Source organism: Ambystoma mexicanum, unplaced genomic scaffold (assembly GCF_040938575.1).
Source record: "Ambystoma mexicanum isolate Mex_15411 unplaced genomic scaffold, UKY_AmexF1_1 Mex_scaf16, whole genome shotgun sequence".
Classification (NCBI taxonomy): Eukaryota; Metazoa; Chordata; class Amphibia; order Caudata; family Ambystomatidae; genus Ambystoma; species Ambystoma mexicanum.
In genome coordinates, this window is record NW_027182391.1 from 2,726,509 (window position 1) to 2,749,894 (window position 23,386).

Consider the following 23,386-nt stretch of genomic DNA (forward strand, 5'->3'; position numbering starts at 1 on the left):
ATTGCTCTCTCAGCACGCGGCATGTTTACACCTCTGAGTAAGACTTGGATCTTTCAGCATCCGTGTTCCAAGATTTGCGCATGCACGTCTCATCATGTCTTTAGTGCGCATGCTCTGAGGAAGATTTCTCAGCAGAACGCATATTCTGGGGATCAGTATCTCACATCTCAGCAAACGTATGCTCTGGGGATAGTCTCTCAGCACTACGCATGTTCTCAGGAGTTAACTCGGCAATACGCATGCGCAACTGCAGTCTCAGCAGTGCGCATGTGTGTTCTTCGGTTTTGCTGATGCAGATCTGTATTTCGGCCAATCTGCACTCACTCTTCGAGGACCGAGCCTTTTGTGAAATGCATCCAACGATCAAAGTGGGCGGAAACTAAAGGGTACGACGTTCCCTTTTTTTTTTAAAGAATACTTTCTTTTCAAATTCATCTCTACTGGAGACTCGAACGTGAGCCTCCCCTAGATCAAGCCAGTGTATCATTGCACTGCTCTATCTCTCACGTGTGTGAAAGGGATAATTTATTTCAATATCCTGGGATGTAAAACCCATTCCCAACAGACAAGAAGCCCAGTGTGACAGTGATCTGGATCTGCCTATTGTGGGATTGTGTTTGCAGGCAATGGGTAGGGGGTGGGTGGGGGGTGCATGTGGCTAGGCATGTTTTTTAAAGAGGTGTGAACAGTGAAGGGGAGGCTGCATGAAGGTGCAGGCTGAATGGGTTAATGACAAACTAATGGTGGTCATTGAAATCCATTTCCTTCCGTTTTCTTCAGTTTTACTAGAACTGTTGGAAAGCACAATGTTGCAGGGTGTAGTGAAGGAAAGGAAGGACCCATGAGTATGGGGAAGTGGGCAGACATGGGGGCAGGGTGAGGGAACATAGTTCCACACACTTTTAAAAAAACATTTTGACCACTGAATCCTTCACAATCCGTAACCTGCGACTATTCACTCCTCTTGGTGAGAAAGCAATCGTCTTTTTTGGCCTCGTGCTAAGTTGTCTCTGCTTGTTCTTCATAAACCTCCAGTTAATCCTGTCTTCTGTGTATGTGATGGAGGATGCATTACTGGTGGGGAGAGGAGATGTCTTGTGTTTGTACTATTTAATTAATAACATAAGAATGTCTTCCATTTCTAGATCTACACACACTATTGTGTCATCCTACTCTGCACAACGTAAGAAGCACAGGCACCAAAAAGGTAAATAACTGCTGTAGTTTGTTTCTCTGCACAGCTTGCTCTATGCTTCTGATATAGCCGACTCCTCCCATGTGATCCTCCCTCCTAGAACCACCGCCAAATCCCCCCAACAAGTATAACATTTACCCCAATAACCCTAACCCTCCCCGAACCCCCTCCCTGGTGTGACCCATTGTACTGAAAGTACCTACTACCATCACTCTTCCGCTTTGGGCCATCTCTTCCTCCAGGGACCCCACTAGGGTATACTAGCACCCTCTTCACCTCCACACCACTGATTCCAAGTCGGAGTAACTCAACCCGAACCTGTAGTTTCATTGCATATCTGGCCCAATGCTTATCCAATTCCTTTCCCCCCCTCAATCAGTTTCACTTAGTAGACCTATTTTGCGGGCCTTTAAAACAGGGGTTCCACCAGGCCCTGCTTCAAGTTCTAGTTTGTGTGTCTCCCTTGTCGCAGTTGTGATTTCCTTGCACAGCTCCAGATGTAAGGTTGCTCCTTTGTAGCTGTTGATCCTGAGCAATGTCCCCTTCATCCTCTGCAATTTTTAGCAGATCCATACCTTCTTCCTGGGAAGTGACCCTGTGTTGTCTCCCGTCAATTGCAAACGTTAAACCAAATGGGACTGTCCATCTATACTTAATCTTAATTATTGGCTGTGAAGATACGAGAAGACAGGGCAATTGAAGGTGTTTCTTTTGGAGAGGCATGTCAAAAAATCTGGCTTTATGCAGATGATATGTTGTTGGTTGTCTGCAATGTGGAGTCCTCCATCCCGGCGCTAATTAACCAAATAGACATTTTTCATAAAGTTTCAGGTTATAAAATTAATTGGTCAAAATCCGAGGCACTGCCAGCTTCAATTTCATGCTCAACCTTGACATTGAAAAATGTTGCCTTTAACTGGTGTCCGAACAAGATGCGCTACCTTGGAATTTGGCTGACTAAAGATATAGCTAAAATGATGGAAGTTAATATTACACACATTATCCAAAATATGGAATCAGACTTTAAAAGATGGAGTGAGTTGAGATTAAGTCTATGGGGAAGAGTGCATGCAATCAAAATGACGACAACTCCGAGAGTTAACTATGTCTTAAGCATGATTCCCTTGCAGCTTAAAAAATGTTATTTGAAGAAAATGGAGAGCTTGATCCAGTCCTTCCTGTGGGAGGGAAAACAACCGCGTCTGAAACTCTGGAAACTTCAACTCTCACAAGAATGTGGTGGTTTGGGGGTCCCGGATTTTGGAAATGATCATTTAGCATTTGGGGCTCGCCACTTGGTGCCTTTCATAGATGATTCTTCTGATGTCTGGACAATGGCGGAATCAAGTAGATCTTCGCCTCTTTCCCCCAGGGCAATTCTGTCTACAGTGGATGGAACGGGATATAAATCATTTCCACCAACAGCTTTTGTGAGGTCATGCTGGAAGAGTCTTCGGAACAAGAGCGGAAAGGAAGTTTCAGAGGATGGATTGACTTCGCTCTGGTTGAATCCTGCCATTACGTTGAAGGGGAAACCACTCTTCTGGTCAAACTGGCTAGTGGGTTGTGTGCAGTGGCTAGAAGATCTTGTTGAAGAAGGTAAATGGATCAGCTTTAAAAGATTGAAGCAAGTTAAAGATCTTAGAGATTGCACAATGGGAGAGTATAGGAAACTGAAAAAAGCTGTAGGGAACAAGATTCCGGATGGCTACAAGAGATGGCATGATTGGCTAAAAGAATATAAATCAGAAGGTGGCATGGCTTCGAAAGTGTACAAGAATCTTGATCAGTATAAAGAACCAAACTATGAATTACTATCAAAATGGTCAGACTTATTGGACTCAGAGATGTCGGAGGGCAGATGGAGGAATCTGTGCAGGAATGTGGCTCTAACATCCTTGAATCTAGGAGAAAGGTGTAGACAGATCAAAATTCTAAACAGAGTTTTCTGGACGCCACAAAGATTGCATGCTAGAGGCTTGACGGATTCAAGTGCATGGTGGAGGTGCAAACATGCTACTGGTTCTTTTGAGCATATGATTTGGGATTGTTATGAACTAAGGTCTTTCTGGAGTGAGGTCACTACGAAGATGAATGAAGTTCTTCTGATGCATTTGGACTTTGATTATACAACTGTAATTTTGGGTGAGGATGACATGGTGGATGATCTCTCCTTTCCACAGAGGTGTTGGTTTTTCAGGGCGTCAAATTCTGCCAAAAAAATGATATTGAGAAAATGGAAAGGTGATGACAGACCGACAGTTTCAGAATGGATGGATGATCTGAAACAAGTATCCAGAATGGAAAGATTGATTTTATACAGGGATAAGAAAATGAATTTGTTTGATCAAATTTGGGGCCGATATTTGGATTTATAAGACTGTTGTCTACATGGTTTAAATCAAATCTGTAATTTTCCTCTTTTTAAGGAATGTGTATTCATTAAAGTGATGATCCTGATTTTTTTTTTTCTGTTTTATGTTTACTTATTGGTTATATATTTTGAGATGTTATATTTAAAATTCAATAAACATGTATAATAAAAAATAAAAAAAAGAACATGTATCACGCTTGCTGCTTACGATGAACAGCTTTTGGTGCCAATAAGGACCACACCACTGCTACAAGCAGGTCTCCCAAACCTGCCAGAAACACCCACACAGTCTCTGAAGGAAATACTGTCCGGCTTCCTCACAGGGCCACTGCATCTCCATATCCAGCTTCCGCCCGGGCCGTCTACCGCTACTTCTAACAACCCATTGCGCCCATGAACGTGAACCATGAGATGGTATCCGGTGTAACTGCCATTCACCTAGTCCATTTTCGTGAGGCCAACCGTAGCATCAATCGTGACCCACAATGCCAATGCCTGCCACAACTGTCACCTGGAACCACCAGTGTCCCACTTAAAGCGTGCATGCAGTGAGACAATGTTCGCCATTTGTTATGAGGGCAGGTGGCGTCCACCTGAAGAGTCCGCTTAATCCTCTGGTTTGCGCTCAGCATGTTGTGGAGACGTCGAGAGTTCTCGGGAGCGCGGTCTTGCGATATCTCAGGACCAACAAGATTGCGAGGACCCGTGCTCCGAATAGAACATTGGCAGAGCGCCAGGGAAGTGGTCCGCTCCAGCGCTGCTCCTGATAAGGAGACTTCTAAATAACAGATCACAAAGGCTATGGAGCCTGGCTTCCAGGAGCGTAAGTCCAATGCCATAGGAGGCCTCATGGGTGCCCTCAAAGCCTACAGCGTGCCATCCATGTACACACCCTGCCTCCAGTGAAGTAACTGGGAGGCCCCTGACTGCAACTGTGAGTACTGCTCCTGCCCTATACATGGACAACAAATATCCACCTTTCAATAAATACAGTTAGAACCTCTCCAGGCGTCCTGTTGTCCTTCAAGGCCACCACATAATTGGCAACAAGGATACTAAAAGACCCCCGGGCCCACCATGCAAGGCACCACACCACCCCCTGTGTTTCTCCCCTCACCTGGGACCCCAGCAATTCCGTGGATGCAGTGGGACCCCTTTTCTCCACATATCTGGAGGCTGTAGGTGGCACGGGATATGCTCCCGCCAGGAAGAAGGCAATGTTGTTGAACGCAATGGGGATTGAAGGACAACGCATCTGTGCCAGTCTAACGGCCATACCAGTTGACGACTATGACGTCTACAAGGAGGCAACCCGCCGCATAACGAAGAGGTTCACCAATAAGGAGAACGTGGTGCTACACAGGCTGAGGTTCTACACCTGTAAACAAGAAGGGAACAAGCCCGTGGACGACTACATCACCAGGATGAGGGAGCTGGCATCCCTATGCGCTTTTGGCGAAAATGCAGAACAAGCCATCTGCGACATGCTGGTCGTTCACACAAACTCCAGGAAAGTGCAGGACAAGTTCATTCATGAAAAGGAGGTGACCCTCGACAAGGCCATCCAAATTGGCAGGGCGGAAGAAGAAACCTCTGGCAGACGCAAAGAGGCAGGAAGCCGTCTGCCAGTGCCCAAACTTACGGCGCTGCAATGGAGATGGCGCAGAGATAAGCAGCCCCGTGACAGCCCCAGAGACAAAGGCCCTAGGCAAAGGATGCACCGAAATGCTACAGATGTGCCAGCACCAAACATATGGCGAACGATCGCGACTGCCCCACCAGGAACAAGGAGTGCTCCAAGTGTGGACGCATAGGTCACGTGGCCCCGGCATGCACGTGGCAGGAAAAAACTGTTTCCCGCGTCGATGGTGTCCGCGCTTTAAGTGAAGATGACAAGTTACAGGACAGACCCATGGTCATCATGGTCAACGCCCTCCACGCCAGGAGAGAAACGTCCCACGGCACCATTAAAGTGGACGGCATGGAAACACGTGTCGTGGCCGACTCAGGCTCAGACCTCACAATCCTTCCCATCGACATGTACAAGGAGATGGTGGGACAAGCAAGAGTGGAAATAAGAATGACCAGGCAAAAGTTGACTGTCTTCGGAGGCACAACCCTTGATCTACTTGGCTACATCAGAGCCCAAATTGAGTTGAAAGGCAGGTCCACCACCACCAAGGTGTACTTCTCGTCCAAAGGCCCAGCCATGCTCGGATGGGATGATCAACACAGGCTCAGTATAAAACTGGACCCCAGCACCCCGGAACAGGTACTCATGGTCTCCTCATGAGCAGCACAACATTTGAGAGAGTTCTTTCCAAGCCTTTTTTCCGAAACCCCGGGGCAAGTGAGGAACTACGTCCACAAGATCTGTTTAAAACCCAATGCAGTCAGACCGGTACCTGCCATGGCGAGAACAGAGTTAGAAGCCCACCTCCGGAAGATGGTCGAAGGACGAACCATCGAAACAGTGGAATTCTCCGAGTGGCTGAACCTATTGGTCCTAGTAAAGTAGAAATCCAGCAACAACCTCAGAATATTCATCGACCTTAGAAGTCTCAATCTAGAGGTTGTTAACGATAGCTTCCCGCTCCCCAGCATCAGCAAAATTGTCCTCATGATGAAAGAAGCGGCAATCTTCTCGAAGCTGGACGTGCGTGACGCTTATCACCAGATTCCATTACACAAAACTTTGCGCCCCTAACAGCGTTCCTCACCCCTTTTGGCACTTTCCTATACACCTGCATGGCGTTTGGGTTGTCTTCGGCAGCGTCTGCATTCCAGAGGATGATGAACTCATTATTAAAAGGAGTTGCAAACGTTTCATACTTTCAGGACGACATCCTTGTGTATGCCAAGGACAACGAGACCCATGACAAAGCTCTCAGGGCAGTCCTGAGCAAGCTTCAAGAGGCTGGCATCCATCTACGCCACAAGAAATGTGCTTTTGGAGTGAGCGCGGTAGAGTAGCTTGGGTATCGCATCTCAAGTGTAGGGGTGAGCCCCAAGAAGAACCTACTGGAGGCCATAACAGACGCCCCGGCCCGATGTCCAGAGAAGAATTACGCTTGTTCCTGGGCCTCAATGAGTACTACGCAAAATTTGTCCCAAGGTTCTCCGAAACCACATCCCCCATTAGGGAACTCTTGAAGAAGGGGGAAACCTACTTCTGGGGGCCAAAGCAAGACGAAGCCTTCACCAAAATCAAAAGAAGGATTCTACACGCACTGTGCCTGAAACTGTTCAACCCTGAATGGGACACCTGCATCACAACGGACGCCAGCATGTACGGGTTGGGGGCCACGCTGACCCAGAAGAAGGGTGACACAGAAAACATTGTAGCATTTGCATCGAAAGCCTTATCATTAGCAGAAAAAAATTACTCCACCGTAGAAAAAGAAATATTTGCATGTGCCTGGGCCGTCGACTACCTCAGATCTTACGTTTGGGGCACGAAATTTAGACTGGTCACCGACCACAAACCCCTCATTCACATGTTGAGCCCAAGCAGCACCAAGACTGCCACCCCGAGGCTGGCCAGGATCACTGCAAAGTTTCAAGAGTACACTTATGAGATAGCCTACATTGCCTGTTGGAAAAACGTGCAAGAGGACTGCATGTCCAGACTCCTGAACCAAAACGCCCCTGGGACCACATTCCTGGAAGATAAATGTGTCGTAGCCTCAATAAGTGACTTGCGGAATGGCGAGTACATGGACCTGAGCGAGCGCCACTGGCAGGAGGAGTACGAGTTGGACGATGCCTTACGGCGCATAGCAGCCTGGGTCCGCGAAGGGTGGCCTGAGGAAAGAGCAATCCCTGAGGGCCTACGTCCCTACTGGAAAGTGAGTGACGAAATAACCACCATGAACGGTCTCATTCTGAGAGGCGACCAAGTGATCCCGCCCGGCGGAATTCTCAAAGCGATACTGTGCAGAGCACACTTAGGCCATCTGGGGTGCAAAATGACCAGACGCAGGATATGCTACGCCTATTGGTGGCCCGGCATGGATCACGACATACGGCAAATGGTTGAAAGATGCCACTAATGCACGAACAGTGGAAAGCGCCTGTCCGTGAGACAAGCCACCATTCTGCCCACAGAAGTCCTCAAAGGAGTACGGCGCAATTTACGGCTGGACTTCATCGGGCCCCTGGACAGCATGTCCCCAGAACACAAATATGGGATAGTCACAGTTGCTTACTTCTCTAAGTGGGTCGAAGTTGACTTCACCGCGGACATCACCACGAACACAGTCATCGAAGCGCTCACCGCCATATTCCAGCGCGAAGGCCTCCCCGAGGAATTTGTGACAGACAATGGAGACATTTCTGAAACTCAACAATGTTCGACAGCGGAAAGCAAGCCTCTACCATCTACAGGCCAATGGGCTTGTTGAGCGGGCGAACCGCTTCATCAAAGGGGCGCTGCAACTGGCGCATGCCTCGGGCCTAGACCCGTACAAGATGGTCAAGGAAGCCGTCGCAGCCCAACGCATCACTCCCAATGCCATCACAGGCGTTTCACTTTTTCATCTGCTATGGGGGAGAAGGGCAGCATCCACACTGGTGCCACCCTGGCTCCACAAAGTGAGGGCTGACGAAGATGTGGACATGAAAGACTTAGTTTTTCGTATGCAACGAAACAAAGAAGCCATGAAGGCTCAAGGGGACACAGGTCGAGCCACTCGCCATACACTAGATAACAAAGGCGATTTAGTGAAGATACGCCTTCCCCCACAAAGACACTACGACTGGCTCCAGATACAATAGTCCCATAGAAGTCATTGCGAAAGGGTCAAACCACATCTGAACCAGCGATGGAAGGAAATGGAATCTAGAAAGGGTGGCCATGTACCGCAGAAAGGAATCTGTCGAACAGCCACTGTGGAAAACCGGAGAAGATCAAGACCAACAAGTGCCGCCCGACAACCTTCGCCAGTAAGAGATGCTTCGGAGTCACCCTACCGCAACGAGTTCTCAAGCACCGACTCCGCAACCCCACCCAGGGAGTCACAGCGAAAGACAAGACAAGGAGAACCTGATCCACCAGGAGCATAAGTCCAATGCCATAGGAGGCGTCATGGTTGCCCTCGAAGCCTACAGCATGCCATCCATGTGCACACCCTGCCTCCAGTGAAGTAACTGGGAGGCCCCTGACTGCAACTGTGAGTACTGCTCCTGCCCTATACATTGACAACAAATATCTACCTTTTGTATTCCTTCAATAAATACAGTTCGAACCTCTCCAGGCATCCTGTTGTCCTTCAAGGCCACCACACATGTGCTATTGCTGTCTCAGCGCCCGGCATGTTTACCCCTCTGTGTAAGACTTTGATCCTTGAGTATGCGCAGTTTGTTCCTTTTCCTGCGTATACTTTGGTGCTTCTCTCTCAGCGCTCAGCACGTGCTATTGCTGTCTCAGCGCTCAGCATGTTTACACCTCTGCATAAGACTTGGATCTTTGAGCATGCGCAGTTTGTTCCTTTTCCTGTGCATGCTTTGGTGATGCTCTCTCAGCGCTTATCCTTTTCCTGTGCATACTTTGGTGATTCTCTCTCAGCGCTTATCCTTTCCTGCACATGCATACTTTGTTGATTCTCTCTCAGCGCTTATCCTTTTCCTGTGCATACTTTGGTGATTCTCGCTCAGCGCTTAGCAGCACGTGCTATTGTGTCTCAGTGCGTGGCATGTTTATACCTCTGGGTAGGACTTAGATCAATGAGCGTGCGCAGATCCTTGAGCATGCGCAGTTTGTTCCTTTTCCTGCGCATACTTTGGTGATTCTCTCTCTGCGCTCAGCACGTGCTATGACTGATCCTTGAGCATGCGCAGTTTGTTCCTTTTCCTGCGCATACTTTGGTGATTCTCTCTCAGCCTCAGCACGTGCTATTGCTCTCTCAGCACCCGCCATCTTTACACCTCCGCGTAAGACCCAGATCCTTGAGCATGCGCGCATGCCCAGCTCAGCATCCTTTAACTGCGCATGCTCTGAGGATCATTATCTCTGCACTGTGCATGTATGTTATTCGGGTTGGCGGCCTTTGCTGATAGCAGATCTTTATCTCGGTCAATCATCAGCAGTCACTCTTCGAGGTCCCGAGCGGGGGAAGGGCTCTTTTTTCGTCTTCCTGGGCCATCAAATACTACGTTTTCAAATGTGAAATACATCCAGCGGTCAAAGTGGGCGGGAACTAAAGGGTACGAAATTCATCCCTACTGGAGACTCGAGCCTGGGTCTTCTGGGTATCAAGCCAGTGTACCATTGTACTGCTCCATCTCTCACGTGTTTGAAAGGGATACTTTATTTCAATAGACTGGGATGCAAAACCCATTCCCAAACAGCCGAGAAGCCCAGTTTGACAGTGATCTGGATCTGCCTATGAATGGTTGTATGATCCTGTTTGCAGGCATTGGGAGGGGCAGGGGGGTGTGTGTGCATGTGGCTAGGCATGTTCTTTAAGAGGTGTGACCGGTGAAGGGCAGGCTGCATGAAGGTGCATTCTGAATGGGACAATGACACACTAATTCTGGTTATTTAAATCCATTTTCTTTCATTATCTTCACTTTTATCCGAACTGTTGTAAAACACAATGTTGCAGGGTGCAGTGGAGGACAGGAAGGACCCATGAGTATGGGGGAGTGGGCAGAAATGGAGGCAGGCTGAGGGAACATCATTCCAGACATTGTTTTAAAACATTTTGACCACTGAATCCCTCACAATCTTTTAAGGAATAATTGGGGAACAATTTGCTGTAGGGGAGTGGCCGGCGACTATTCATTCCTCTTGGTGAGAAAGCAATCATCTTTTTTGGCCAAGTGTTAAGTTGTCTCTGCTTGTTCTTCATAAACCTCCAGTTAATCCTGTCTTCTGTGTATGTGATGGAGGATGCATTACTGGTGGGGAGAGGAGATGTCTTTTGTTTATAGTATTTAATTAATAACATAAGAATGTCTTCCATTTCTAGATCCAAACACACTATTGTGTCATCCTACTCTGCACAACGTTAGCTTTTGTCTATAACACCAAAATGCACCAGTGGGGGTGGGGAGTAGCTGCAATACACCTATTATTTTATGTTAATACATTCCCCTGTGCTTTCCTATTAGTAATTCGCTATTGAACCTGTATGGTGGATCACAGCACTTTGCTAAATGGGTGGAGGAGTGGCAGTCTACAGGTGAATTAAATAGGCACATTGGTAGCTACAAGTAGTGTTGGTTGTTCTCCTTCCAGATCACCTGGGGAGCAACGGAACGCCGGATCTGCACTTGGTCATCTATCTGGGTGTTGTTTCGTGTCTAGGCACGAATGAGGGAGCCTTCTAGAGTGGAATTGAGAGCATGAGGTAGAGTCGATGGAAAGGATGGTATGGAGTGCGGAAGTATGACTGACCCACACTCCCCTTGCCTGCACAGCACGAGGTGAATGAAAACGAAACCCGTTTCTCACGCTTGTAAAGGGAGGTGTGTCGAGGACAGTGAAATGCACACTTACACGCGTTTATGAATGGTTAGAAATTCAGGTGATCAGAGTATTACAGGCTCCTGAAATTATCTGTATCCCTTATTTATTAACTTCTTGTCTCCAGTTATTGGAAATAATGACCAACTGGCATTGTTAGGTGTAAGGACCCCCTATTGGCTGGCATCCCATGTGCATTCCTGATGAAGACTCACTTTGAAGCACTCTCCCACACATTGCCCTGGGAGGGAAGCTCCAAGATGTGGCTCCATCATCTGAGCCTAGGTCTTCATCAAGTCCTCGCAGCTCACACCCTGCAGATACTGTTGCTAACAGCAGCATGATTCAGTCATAACACGTAACAAGCTCTGCATGACGTGCTATGTGAGTGATCTAAATTCCTGATATTGGACCATCCTGGCAGGAGGGATGAGGGATGGACCTCATCCGTTAAGGCCTCAATCACTGATGTGACAAAGGCTTTATGTGAAATATAGCATTAAGGGTTTTGTTTTTAGGCCAGATTAACCTGACCTTGTTGTTATGGTACCACCTGTTGGGGGGGAACGTGGATATTTTAGAACCAATATATTTTGTTTTCAGGAATAAGCTCTCTCTCTTGCACACACCCACACTCGCCTCAATGTAAATCATGATGCCATCAATTACATGTGAAAGTGGGCAGCAAAGATAGGTAACCCTACTCATTCCAAAGAGAGGAAATCCAGATTTTTATTATGGAAAATGTGTTGCTATCTTGGGAACTTTGCTTAAAATGGCTGCCGCATTTCTGTCCTCTCATTGTCCCTCTTGTCATTCCTCAGCCGCCCTGGACTTTTTGGTTCCCTTCTTTTCCTCTTCTAACACCTCAGCATTGGAATGCGCATCCACATTATATCTGTGCATCCTCTACCTCATTCTGTTGGTGCATCCTCTACCTCATTCTGTTGGTGCATCCTCTACCTCATTCTGTCAGTGCATCCTCTAGCTATCAGTTTTTTTTCATTCCCAATTAAAAACTCCTCTTCGTCTTTCCTTTAATCAGCTTTGGTCATTGATTTGGTTATCATGCTTCATTTTTATTGGACCATTGTATTTCGAATTTTTGGAAAGTGCTTTGGAGAAAGTGCTCAATAAATGAAATACAAAATACAAAAACTTCTTTAAAAAAGCAAACATACAGTTGTACCCTTCTTATGGATTAAGCCCTCTAGTGCTTAGTCTTTCCCTGTTAAGGTAAGTTGACCCAGTGCCCTTCGGTTATGATATGATATGATATAGCATTTCTAAAGCGCCTATACACAAGTGTTTCAAGGCGCGACGAGGCAAGGGAGGGGGAACAAAGAGAAGACAGAACAACGATCCTACTAGGCCAGGTATCATTCATATCGTGCAAGTGCATGGGGAGCGGGAAAGGGAAAAGTGCGTGGCGAAGGTAGAGGGTAAAGTACAGTACATGGGATAGTAGAATAAAATAAGATAAATAAAAACGCCACTGGTAGCAAGTGCAAGGTAAGTGCAGACATAAGTGCTGGTAGGGGGCCTGTAGGGATACAGAAAACAGTCCCCAGGTGCAGGGGCTGCCAGGGAGGCAGTGCAGGTGGGAAACTAGCGGGGCCTGGGCCCGAGAATCAGAAAGGGTGGCCAAGTAACCAGTGCCGTTTCAGCAAGGAATTTAGCAGGGGAGAGGGGGAGAGAAAGCAGAGGCAAAGAGGAAGGTTTTGAGGTGCTTCCGGAACTGGAGATGGTTCTCCTCAAGTTTCAGGGAGGTAGGAATGCTGTTCCAGAGGGAGGCCCCTGCCGAAGAGAGAGATCTACCACCAACTCGGTGCTTGGAGAAGCGACTGACCCTGAGGGAGTTGGATGCGGATGAGCGAAGAGCTCGAGAAGGAAGATATTTAGGAAGAGAGAGTTGAAGGTATTGCGGCCCCAGAAGGCCTTTTGGACAATGCAGAGGGTTTTGAGGGTTTTGAACTTAATCCTCGTAGCCACTGGGAGCCAGTGAAGAGATTTCAGTCCTGGAGAGATCCGATCCCTGGGCTTGAGGCCAAGGACAAGTCTTGCAGTCCTGTTCTGGATCAATTGCAGAGGCAGGCATATTTAGATAGAGGCTGTTACAATACAGCTTAGAGAGAACCAGGGCTCTGGAGACAGTGAGCTTCTGGGGGAAGGAGAGGAAAGGAAGTATACCTCTGAGGAGGTGCAGCTGGTAGTGTGACTTCTTAGAGACATCGGAGATGTGAGGAGAGAAGGAGAGTGTAGAGTCGAAGATGACTCTGAGGTTTTTTGCCTTGCAGGTGGGAGCAGGAAGAGGGCCAAGAGAGGCCGACCAGAGAGCTGCAGGGAAGGAGGGAGTGGGTGTAACGATGAGTAGAATCTCAGTTTTACTGTCATTAAGGCAGATGTCATTGGCGGCACACCACTCATGGATGGCAGACAGACAATCAGAAATGAGGGATGAGGGAAGGAGAGGAAGAGGCCGAGGGTAGCCTGAAAATGAGCCGGGTTCCAAGAATATATGTTTTGTAGTGAGTCACAAGTCTTTAAAGTGAAGAAACAAGTGTTGCAAAGCCAGCATATGAGTAAACAGTTCCAGTGATTAAAGAACAAGTTGAGTGTGAAAGATTAGGCGCCCTTTCCCAATCCCATCACTCTAGTACAGTGGTCTTCAAACTCTTTCATACTGATCCCCTCCCCACACTCCTTGAGTAAAAATATTGTTTCTGGGCCCACACATACCGGTGGCCCCTGCCGCCCCGGGGACCAAGGGATGTCCAGGGGGCCCACAGGCTCTTCAAAAAATATAAGAAGATTGTTTTACTGCTTATAGTCCCCTTATCCTTTTTTCTATTAAACCAGTCCTCTTAATCCCTTTTTAAAGATGCTGGGGCACCCCTTGGACATCCTTCGCACCCTGCGGGGGCCAGCCCCAAGTTTGAAGACCGCTGCTCTGAAGGCCAGTGGAGTAGCCTTTGCCAGAACTACACCAATCATATCAGGCAAGGGAAAAGTAGAGGTCAAAAGCCAAAAAGCCCTCCAAGTTGCATTTGTCAAAAAAGAGACAACACAGAGCGTGGTATGCTAAATGCAAGGTAACCCAGTTTATTGCAATACCCTGGGGAAAAAATCAAGATAAAAAGCCAAGCTCTCACTCCAGAATTCTCCAATGTTTGAACAGAAAACAGGAGGTTATATAACATGAATGAGTCACTGTGATATAACAGTTATGAAAACCTATTGCTCCTGCTCATTGGCTCCCTCTACTAAGCTACATATGGAACCTATATGTACACAACTATGGATTGGACAACCGTTATCTAAGATCCCACCCTTGTACCTTCCCCTAAAAAAGTGCTACCTCATCATGTATGGAAATTAATTGGTAGGCCCTAAATTACTTTTGCAGTGAAAAAAGATATGTGCTAACGGGGTACAATGTGGTCACACTATCCATGAACTGTCTGCATGCTGACAGGTTTGTCTAGGTACGAGAGAGGGAGAGACAAGCATGTTGCTTTATTTTAGTTAAATCAAATTGGCCATGTTTTACCTCCCATGCCATGAGTGCCAAGGCTTAAGGCCTTTGTACGCCATCCTATTCTTGGATAATTATTTTGCGAGTCATACTCTTAAGTTTTCATCGCTGGATTTTAGTTGTTTTATCTTAAGCCGCTTCTTGGTCTTCGCTTTGTGCCTGGCCAGGCAGAATGCATTACGTCACCTCCTTCTGATTTCCTGGGACGCTATAAACATGAAACGGTTTGCTGTATCTTTGCAGCTTGATTTATTTGACAGCTTGACCGCACACAATAATATCTTATTCCGTTATGTACGTGTCCTGAACGGCTCGGCCTTTGCATACCTTTGGCTAGTCATCATCAAGTCGGATACAGCATTTCTCCTGATTTGTTGAAGCGTGTTCACCTGGGCCTTCCTTAAACGTGCAGGGTTGAATTCTCCGCTGGTGCAATTTTTAAAAGGGCATTTTGTGTTTCTTTTGCAGCGCGCATTAGCTGTGCATTTATTTGCTGCCTACCGTCCTGGTGCATGACTGGCACATCTCAGTTCTCCATATGGGTACGCTGCAACATAACCCTACCTATTATAGCCATGCTGCCGCTACATGTGTAGTGAGACCCTCTCTTGGTATGCGCTTTCCTGCCACCTAGTCTATTCTATTTAAAAAGACACACTAATTGTGCCAGCTAATGCCTCTTCTGTCCCTACTTGTGTAGCAAACCTAACTATTCTTTGTGCCAGCTACATTTCCAGGAGGATTTGTAAGTGCAGTTTCAAATGTGTTCTTTCTGATTTTATAATTCCTGTGTTTTCTGGGGACAGCAGGGGGGCACCTGCTTTCTAGCCAACAATTGCCCCACTACATTCCCTCCTCTAGTCGAGTTATCGACCACACCTTCATTTTTTCTGACGATTTTATAGCCATCCTTGTGTAGCCACACTCTGGTGACCCCCTCACGTTAGCTCCTTGTGCTACATATTCTGCTGTACTGCATGTCATAAACCAGCACTCGCCACTGTTGTCGCATTTCATCCAGTGCTCATCGTAGTTATGGATATCTTTTGGGCATGTAGACAATGCTCCGGGTTGTCTTACTGGCGCCCGAATGGGTGCATGGGACAGTAAAGTTCCTCATCAGTTTTAGTGTACTGATGTACGGTGTCAGCCACATTAACCATTACTGTCATTTGGAGTGCCTTCTTGCCCATCTTTTTACATTGGCGTATTGCTATTCTCAAGATGTAAAAAGCCATTAGGACCAGCACCAAAATTGCCAACCAAAATTTCAATGCATCTGTCAGCCATGCGGGCATGCAGGACAATAGATAAATGAACCAGCTATCGTCATATATAGTTGTCTACGTATAGGAATTCTGATCCTGCGGCAAATTTTATCATGGCCTATTATCCCTGAAATTATCCTCTAGTCTGGCATACTGCGAGATGTACCAAGAAATGTGCTCTGTACTCGGGTACCACTTGTGGTATAAATGCTTGAGAGGCTGTCATGGAATATGGGATAAGTGAGTAAACAAAACAGCTTTCCCTTGATCTCTCTTTCTCTGTCTCCCTCCACCTTCTCTGTTGGCCTATACCATGAGTTTCATTCAATATTTATCTAATTATAAAAATACCTTCACATGAAATCCTCATCTGTAATGCTTCTCCTAGCCCTTACTGTCTCCACAACTGGGCGTAATACCATTTCTTGCTCTTACTGGAAATCTACTTGTTTTCTAACTTCTTCACTAACATTATGCCACAAGGACACATTCAACTCATCATAATCAATTTAAATGTAATGTGAGATAAACTAAGCAATAAAACAACAAAAGAGAAAGGAAAATATAAGTACTGCAATAGCCATGATGTCAATTGTTTGTAGATGTGTCCTGCGGCGAATTGATCAGGGTGTTATGAAGATATCAGGAATATAAGGATATGAAAACATTCATACAGTTTGCTTAGTACCGGGCAATAGTCAGTATTTTTTCAAGTGAGTGAGGCGAGCTGTATATATTGGTTTAAAAACATTTAGCATCAAATGACAATAATAAAATATTTGATGATTTTTAAACCACTTTCACTATATGTGGTTCATTGAAAATTATTGATGATAAAAACAAAAATATAAAAATGTGGAAAATAGAAAATAGTTCCAATAAAAAATGTGAAGATAAAAAGTAGGAAACATAGTCTGTTGCAGATGTATGCTCTTGTGTACATAGTATAAAAATAGTACCAATACAAATGTACAGATAGGAAAGTAGAGAGAATTGTCCGTTAAAGATGATTGTCCTTGTGAAAAATAGTATATAAAAAAGTCCCAATGCACTGTTGAGGTAGGAAAGCAGAGAGAATAGTCTATTATAGATAAAGTCCTCAGCATACTTGTGGCTTGCCGCTTTGTTCCTCCTTTGGGATATGTGTGTTAGAAACTTTAAATACATTTTAATCAAGTAAAGGCAAAGCACCAAACCCTTTCTTATTGTTCCAGTAAACGTTCATCCCCAAAGTTCAGCATCAGTGTTCCTCAAGTGGTGCAATGCAATCTCCTTTAGTCTCAAGTTCATTTTCCTTGTATCTTCTTACTCAGCATTCACTTGAGCTCTTGTCTTGGGTCTGATTTCTTTCTATTCTCCCTCGGAATCCTGGTAGCTGTGCAGGGAGGCACCACCCTTTTATCGTTTTTATGTTTTTTATGTTGACCCATAGAAAAAATAAAAAAAAATAAAAAAATGCACGTTGACAACTGCAGTAGCTTTAGATTTTATCGTCTATATCTGTGCCTTTTGCGATACCTCCTCGCCGTTCCTTTCCTGTCAAGAACCGAAAAAGAGAGGTATTTAGTCATGGACATCAACAAGTCCTGTAACATATTTACAAACAGTCGCAGTGCTTTGGGAATCTGCGCGCGCATGGGCGAGGTAATGGGCACATGCATCCTACAACCTGTCACCAACTCAGAAGGAGTCGGGTACAATCTTGCTAACCCGTGATGCCCAAGAGTTGCGTGCTTTTTATAAGTGTAAAATAAATAAGTAAATCTGCGCGACTCTCCAGATATTTTTTCACTATATATACAGCAGTGTTGCAAGGAGATTCTGATGGCACTATCACTCCCTGCTTAATGAGCAATTTTATTTCTTCATAAATACCTTTATTTGTTTCTTTGGACATTTGGTGCTATTTCACCCCCATAGCATATGTACTGGTCATCCATAGTGTGCCTGGTGCCCTTGCCAAATCTTTTCCCCATAATTAATGGTACCTTTTTAGCTAACATTATTTGTTGTTGCACCCCTGTATTCTCTATTTTCTATTCAAGGCTAGTATGTATTGTTGTTTTTCTGTCTGGAAGTATGTGCCTGGTGTACAGCATATTATGCTGTCCTCTGTTAATGATAATGACATATTGAATTTGGCCATAAGATCTCTTCCCAGTATGTTAACAGGTGTTTTCCTGGAATATAGGAATGGGAAAGCTACCGTCTACTCTCCTACTGTCACATGATGTTGCTGTCCCAGTTTTGGCTAAGAAACAAAGAGTCTGGTCACCTGTAGTGAAAGGGGCCCCTAGGGGTCCCTCGCGTTATGGAAACAAGGCAAGTCACCACACACGATAGATAGGCCAGAAACGAGGTTGTATTCCCAAAGCTAGGGTTTATTGCAAAGCAAATAGTCTCAGTTGGCCAACTCAGTGTCACTCCCCGCGACGTGTATCTCTAGACCTCGAAGGACGCAAGAGAGCGAATTACGCACATCAGTTACATATGTACAAAATGCATATCATACAATCAGCTGTGACATGTTTAACAACCCCCTTTATTGGGTTTCTTTGAACTCGGTTTGATGATGGACAATTTTGACGAATATGACACCTTCAAATATCTATTCTAGCAACTGTATGAAACCTTGCAAGTGTGGAGACATCTTTTCTTTGTTGAACAGAACACAGTGCTTCTGTTCTTGTAAGCGAGCTACATGGTATTACCCAAATTGTTCGTTTACAATTGTTCGAATGAACAATTGACCGAATTTAAAGGGTCACAATTGACCTTTTCACAATTGACCATATATATATATATATATATATATATATATATATATAGGGGTTTTGGGCGGGTTTGGGTTGCGGGCCCACATATATGTTACAATTGACCTTCACAATTCGGTCAATTGTGAAAAGGTCAATTGTCATTCCAACAGTTGTAGTACGAACAATTCGTATACAACCAGCTTCATACGGGGGAAGAGTCACATTCCAGACCTTGCTTTCTATGAGGTGCTATTTGTGTCCTGGGAGCCGACACGCTCTACAGGGCTCGGAAAATGGGGGCCGTAAGAAAAGCATAATTCAAGACTTTAGCTGCTTTATTCTAACATATTCTACCATACAATGAGACTGGCTGGCAGCTGTGAAATGATTAAATGCCCTGTGGCGTTGTTTCAAGGCTACATTCGGGAGGGAGCCAGGCATTCCTCTCCGTAGCTGCCTACGTTGTGTTTCAACAAATTCTTATTAGCCTCGCGGCCTTGCGGCCTTGCCCTTTCACCTTTAGACAACAATGTTAACAGTTGAGCAGAGTAAGCAGAAATGTGCTGCGAAGCAGTTTGAACAGAAAGCAATGAGCAATCGTTAGAAAACAAAATGGCGATCCTTGTTATATCAAAATGGCCGCTCATTGGTCAAACTCGGAAACCTGTATTTCTATCGTTATGTACATGAGATGGTTGGCCTTGGGCCACCAAAATACTTTTGCCGTCAATCGTGAGAGGTGTCCATTTTCCTAGACCGACAGTAGATATCTCCACCCTCTGTTCCTGTTCAGTGTTTGTGGTTGCTGATAGGATAGGGCACATCAAGCTATTCTAAGAGCTGTCTTATTTGGGATACATGTTCAAACCTGTCCCTGTAAAAGTGTTGCCTCCAACCGCTGTCACTCTTGCTATCCGTGGTGTCTGTGGCAGAATGTTGGTATCGTCCGGTGTCACTGCTTGCTGTGATTGCACTGCCCTCTGGGGATTCTGTGTCAATGTCTGCTGTGGTTGTTGTGGCACTGTCTGTGGGGCTGCTGCACCTGATGTGCTTGTGTCTGATCTGGTGAATATTGTGTGTAGCCATAGTACTCATAGATTAGCTGTGGTGCACCATATGGTGCTGAATATGCCATCCCCCCTCTTGGCCCATACTGTATTGCCCCTTGCTTCATTGTTCCTCTACTTCTACACACTCAAGAAGTGTGTCCCACTTTCCCACATCTCCAACATACTGATCAGTTCCCCCAAGGCCTCCAAAGTGGGGCTGTCCTTCCACCAAACCCAAGACCTCTCCCTTTGTGAGTGGATCTTGTTCCTCCTCTGGGGTAAAAACTACTCTCCCCTCTTCCTGCAAAACAACCACCCATGCCCTGCTGTGGCATGATAACTCCCCGTCCATTATTCCTGTCTTCTGTATTTATCAATACCGCTTCTTCTACCACTATTTTGGATAATTTCTTCTGTACCAATTTTGCCACTTTTGCCTTTCCCCTACTTTCTTTTGATCCTTTTCCTGTTTTAACCTTCAGTGATGGACGATAGTCAGTTATATTGCTGGCCATGGTCTAATTTCAATCCCCACAAACTTTTTTAACTGTCTCTGTACTTCTTCAGGTAGGTCCTGACATAGAATATGATAAAACATCGGTATATTTGTATCCCAATTGTCTTTAGTTTTCAAATGCCAACGTTCTTTAATGTCTTGAATATAGGCAGCGGGTCCTCAGTAGGCCCCATCTTTCTAGTTATTATGGCACTCGCATCAGATTGATCTAGACATAGCTCCCTCAGTGTCTTCCATACATTAGCTCTGTAATTATTAAAGGGTGACACGTCATATTTAGTGGTGAAGTTCTGTTACTGCAGCTACTACTATCCCAGCTGTCTCCCGTTCTAGCTTGTAGATCCAACAGCCCGCCCCTGCTGTCAGTGATGGCAGCTTATCCATCAAGTTATTTGTGTCTGTCTGATTACATGGAGTATTTTGGGGTTGCCCTAATCCCTTGTGGAGCAGTGGGAATTGCATTATCCCTTTCTTGTGCAGAGCCGATGCTGAGTGAGTTTTCCTTTGCAATGTCTCAGCTACCCGGTGTCGCTGTCATTTTGGCATGTTTCTTAAGAAATATGGTGATTTTGTGTCTTCCTTCATGGGCAGTACTGATGTGAGGAGTGGATACATGCTTAGGTTTGGCCCCAGTAAACCTGCCATCTCCCCCATGCCTGGTCCTGTGGTATCCCTTTGTGCGGCTTGCACTGCCTCTTCTCCCCCCTCTTCACTATCAATGTCAACCCAATCTGTTTCCCTGTCATGTTCTCCGCTCTCGTCTTCCTCAAGTATGAGATAAAAACTCACTCCCTTAACATGCTCTCTTACATATGTTCCACTCATTATCTCTAGTGACACATCTCTGCCCCTGGTCTCTGTTCCTATTGTCCCACTCCCTTCTCCCCACATCTCTGGCATCATACTTCTGCTCATCCTTGGGCTCATCTCCTTCCTAATATTTTCATTTTCTTCCCTTTCTCTTGTCATTCTCCTTTTCTTCTCATTTAGTCTCTTTACATACTCATCCCTTTCTCCTACCTCCCTCTTCCTTCTTTGTCTTTCCTGGTCCTCTCTCTGCATCTTCTCTGCTGCTTCTTTCTGTTCTTTCTCCTTTTGCGCATTTTGCTCTATCTCTTCCTGTGTCTCCCTCCTGACTTCCTGCCTGGCTGCTTCCTTCATGTCTCCATACTCTACTCTCTTCACATATCTATTTTCAGTGCCTTTCCCATCAGATTTTAGCAATATTTTCCCTACCCCCCATTTTCCTGGTTTTATCATGGTCTCTTCACTATCCCCATTACCGATGGGTACGCTTCTTGACCTGTGGCCATCTATCTGCATGCTTCCCACTCTCTGGAGCTCTTCCTTGGCTGCTTTTAGCTGCGTTTCTAAGCTATGTAGCCCTCTATGTTCTTTCTATTCCCCTAACCGTGTTTCTGAGCTGTGCCATGCTTCATTCTCCATGTGCACTAATGGTGCTTTTACCACTTTCACCCTTTTCCTACTTTCATTACTTTCCTCATCAAGGTATTCATATCTGGTATTACTATACCCTACAGCTGCTGCCTGCACTGTGTATATTTCTGGGATGTTGGAACCTGGTGTGCTCTCCTCATGTGGAGGTGGTACTGTGAATTGTGTATGGTTGCCTTCCTCAGCTGGTGGAGCTGTTAGCTCTGTGTATGCGCTTTCCTCAGAGGGAGGAGGCGCAGCGGGGTGGGCTACTCTCTCTCCCCCTGACACATATTAACCTTCCATTCCTTCCTAGGCCCCTCTGTTTCTTCCCCACAGGGCTTCCAGAGTTCTAATACCCTAAACCTGTTCTTGAGCTTGCTGCCCTTTTGTGTGGAATGTATGTATGTGCACACGTGTTGGAGTACATTTTTACAGTGAGTGCCCCCTTGTGGCCACGACAGGTACATATTTCCAGCAGTCCCTTTCACCCACTCAGCATGATATTTAGTAATTCTGGCACCATATTTAGTGAACGCTTTGCATAGGTGAATTATTTGGGTATCTGACATGGTGACAACCTTTAAGCAGCGCACTGCTTGGCAATTACACAGAATAAACAATGCAAAATAGTGGTTAGCTTACCGAAATTTCTAGAAGCATAAATTGTTTTTTGACCATTTTTTTCACACTTTTCCCCTAGGGCCACACCCCAAAATCCAAATCCTACCTCTGGATCACTACAAAAAATCTGCTCACAATCTAAATGTTAATACTTACCCCTTCAACCTCTACCAAATAATACTCTCTGCTACTCTCACAACATACAAGAAAAATCATCTCTAAAGGACCTGCTTTACAACACAATACAACACAACACAATGCCGGCAAACAACAATTTAATCAACAAAACCACAATACAACACAATAAAATACAGCTGTCTTCCGGTTCTCCCCGGGATATCCTTTTCTCTGTGCCTCATTTACTTTACCCTCAAAAGAAGGCTGGGCCCTCAGTGGCCCTACTGCGCAGTCTTCCAAGACCTTGTCTTGGGCTATCCTCAATCGTCTTCAGTTTCTTAACTGTCATACAATAAATCCCCCCCACCCCCGTTACCTTGCACATAGCACACTCACATTTATTTTTTTAGTGTATCTTTGAGGGTTGTGGGCTTCCGGGGTACCCTCACTGGCCAGCTCCTCCTGTTGCTTCCAGCGGCCAGTGGGAGACCAGGCACAGAGAGTGTGGTATGCTAAATGCAAGGTAACCCAGTTTATTGCAATACCCTGAGAAAAAATCAAGATAAAAGCCAAGCTCCCACTCCAGAATTCTCCAATGTTTGAACAAAAAACAGGAGGTTATATAACATGAATGAGTCACTGTGATATCACAGTTATGAAAACCTATTGCTCCTGCTTATTGGCTCCCTCTACTAAGCTACATATGGAACCTATATGTGCACATCTATGGATTGGACAACCGTTATCTAAGACCCAATGAAATAGATATGTGTGTTCGATCAAGTTGTTGTGCGTTAGTGACCTCTCCCTAATACCTATAAGAGGACAAGCAATCAGAAGAGAAAGTATAGGTGTTACGCAATGTAATGGGTGTCAGCAAGCTCACTATTCCCACAAACCACCCACAGGGTTTGTGAAATTGGAAACAGTAGAATTAAGGGTTTGGAAAGGCCACTTGCGCACAACCCTAAAAAAACTACTAAAAACGCAATTTTATCAATAAAAATATTGGCATCTGTTCTGATATGAGAGGAACATAATTTAATTGT

General features: G+C 45.6%; 1 protein-coding gene across 1 annotated transcript in view; it reads left to right on the forward strand.

The window, feature by feature from the left end:
- Positions 1 to 298: 298 nt before the first annotated feature.
- LOC138554391 (zinc finger protein 268-like) overlaps positions 299 to 23,386 on the forward strand; it is a 62,767-nt gene continuing 39,679 nt past the window's right edge. Inside the window, exons 1-2 of the mRNA XM_069642584.1 lie at positions 299 to 386; positions 1,146 to 1,207. The gene's annotated coding sequence lies outside the window, so the exon portion shown is untranslated. The remainder of the gene's footprint in view (positions 387 to 1,145; positions 1,208 to 23,386) is intronic.